The sequence below is a fragment of the Echinops telfairi genome, unplaced genomic scaffold (genome assembly GCF_000313985.2).
Source record: "Echinops telfairi isolate 266 unplaced genomic scaffold, ASM31398v2 ScPeMD7_443;HRSCAF=831, whole genome shotgun sequence".
Lineage (NCBI taxonomy): Eukaryota > Metazoa > Chordata > Mammalia > Afrosoricida > Tenrecidae > Echinops > Echinops telfairi.
The window spans coordinates 32,173,881-32,176,900 of NW_022104341.1; the positions used below are offsets into that span (position 1 = coordinate 32,173,881).

A 3,020-nucleotide genomic window follows, 5' to 3' on the forward strand; every position below is an offset into this window, starting at 1 on the left:
AGAAGTCCAAGCTTTACTGATCTTCTCTTGACCCAATACAAAATTTGAAAATTAAAGTGGAGAATATGGAATGGAATTTTAAAACAGAAAAGATGTGTGAGGGTTATAACTTTTCACCATATTATTCAACCTGTATGCTGAACAAACAGCCCATAACAGCTATACTACTCAAACATGGCATTGGGATTGGCATGAAAGACTCATTAACAACCTGCAATATACAGATAAGAACTCTTACCAGCGGCAGTAGGAGGAAGTATTCTGGGGACTATGATGGAGTTTGGCTCGGCCCCCTGCGCTGCTGTCCCTCTGCTAACTCTCTCTGGCACCATATTGGCTTGTTGAAGAAGCTGAACAGAGCTCAGAATCTCTTCACAAAGCTTTCTGCTGACAAAGGCATTGGGTCCTTAACCAGTGCAGCTGACAACTCCAAGGGCTTGTGACCACAGTTGGGTCCTAGAACTATTGGAGAGTCCCCTACAGGAGCTGTTGTGTTAAAACCAAGATCTTCCTTTCAAAATGAGTTGCAGAATTGAGAAGGTCCTTGCTGATGTTAAAGCTCTTGCTGAGCAATTGAGAGAGCAACGCAGTAGAATTTCTTATTAAATAAACCACAACTCTCAGCAAGTGAATATAGAAGCAATGAAGCACTACCAGGAAGAAATTCAAGAACTTAATGAAGTCACAAGACATCAGCAATTGTCCACATTATGTGACCATAATGTGGCAATCCAGAAAGAAATCTAGTTATGGGTATTCACCAAGAAAACAGACAAATCGGAGAATTAGAGCAGGAAAACAGAATTTTGTGCATCCCTCAAAAATACATCACTCCGCATTGGAATTTATAATGAGAAAGTATTGAGAACAGGTGTTTAATCTGCTAATGGCAAGGAAAAGAGACAATCCAACAACAATAATGAAGCTCAAAGAGCTGCCCTACCCGATTGGCATGCACCCCATAACAGCTCCGAAGGATTCTTGCTTGATGCATCTAGACCAGGAGTCAGGAAACTTGTGAGACAGAAAAGCCATAAATGTGCTTTTACAAACAAATGAAATCACCATGATCTGAGTAATAGCCTTTAAAATTGTTCATTTTTAATTCAGAGCCACATGTATGTACCGAAATAGCCGCAAATGGTTCAAAAGATGCAATTTGCTGAGCCCTGATCTAGACACATCCTTTTCCCACCTCAACCTGGATTGGAGAGGAGGCACCAGGGGACAAATCAGAATGAATTACAAGCACATGTTGACCAAATAACTGAAATGATAGCAGCAATGAGGGAAGACATTGAAATTGATGAGCAATAGGGTTTCAACCAACAGAAATGAATATTTCAGCATGAACAAGGTAAAAGAAAGGCTTGAGAAAAAACCTTAAGATAATGTGAGAATCAATTTTGAACCTCAGAAAAGATGATACATGGGCCAGTTTATCTTGATTACCAATAGCATCAGTGACCAATAATGACCTGAGTCTGAGGGAAAGCTGAGGAGCTTTCAGATACGTGAGTTTCTTACGTGCTGCAGGCACTGGGGCTGTCCTACTGGATCAATTGATTGAATAACAGAAAAATCCATCTCAGTCAACCTTATGTGTATGTGTGTGTATAAACTATACATTATACATATATTTTTAAGTGGTTATAAGAAAGGCATGTTTAGATGGTAATTGAATTTATTCCAAAAGACAAGTAAAAACAAAATTAAGCCATTTATAATTATTGAGCAGAAGAGAAATTTTCACTGTAATTGCTGACTATAAAAAGGGCTTGCACTAGTATTCCTAGAGGATGCTCTGATAATCATGACTATTTCCAGTAGGTCAGAGCGTATAGAGTAGTGTTCATAGGGGCCATTGCGTTGGCTCTGGCCCAAAGCAACCCTGTGCACAACAAAGTGCACACTGCCCAGTCTCACACCATCGTCATAATTGTGCCGAGGCTTTCTTTAGCCCATGTGGCAGCCACTGTGCCAAGCGATCTCCTTGAGCACCTTCCTCTTTGTTCATGTTTTTTGCATCTCTACTTTACGAAACCTGAAGTCTTTCTCCAGAGACTGTCTCTACTGAGAAAATGTCCAAGGTAGGTAAGATGAAGTCTCATTATCCTTGCCTTTAAGAAGCACTCGGGCGAGTCTGACAAACTTGTTTGTCCTTTTGGTAGCCCGTGGTATTTCCAATAGTCTTCACCAACACCACAATTCGAATGCATCTATTCTTCTCCATCTTCCATTTTCCATGCCCAACTTTCACATGCATATGATGCAATGGAGAATACCACGGCATGGGTGAGGTACACCTGAATCCTCAAAGTACCATCCTTGCTCTTCAACATTCTAAAGAGGTGTTGTGCAGCAGACTTACCCAGTGCAATATATCTTTTGATCTCCTGACTGCTGCTTCCATGAATATTGATTGTGAATCCCAGCTAGATAAAATCCTTGACAACTTCAAACTTTTCTCCCTTTATCATGATGCTACTTATTGGCCCAGTTGTGAGAATTTTCATCTTCTACACACTGAGAGGTAATCCAAAGCGAAAGCTATAATCCTTGACCTTCATCCTCAAATGCTCCCAGTCCTTCTCACCTTCAGCAAGCAAGGTTGCATCATCTGCACATTATTGGTGCTTAAAAAGTCTTCCTCCAATCTTGATGCTGCATTCTTATTTATGTAACCCAGCTTCTCTGATGATTTTCTTGGCATACAGATTGAACAATTATGGTGAGAAGATACCACCCTGTTGCACACCTTTCAGGATTTTAAACCATACATTGCCCCCTCGTTCTGTTCACACGAATGCCTTTTGACCCATTACAATTTGCAAGTTAAGGACATGGGCACAAGGTTTATAGAATTCCCATTCTTCTCAAGGTGATCTCTATTTTATTTTGACACACCGAGTATCAATGTGTATCAGGTGCCTTGGCATAGTCAATAAAAGACAAGTCAACATCTTTCTGGTATTCTCTACGTTCAGCCAAGATCCATCTGACATCAGCAATGATGTTCC

General features: G+C 40.5%; 1 pseudogene; it reads left to right on the forward strand.

Moving 5' to 3' along the window:
- Positions 1-519: 519 nt before the first annotated feature.
- Positions 520-1,499, forward strand: LOC115870157 (annotated as a pseudogene).
- The last annotated feature ends 1,521 nt before the right edge of the window (positions 1,500-3,020 follow it).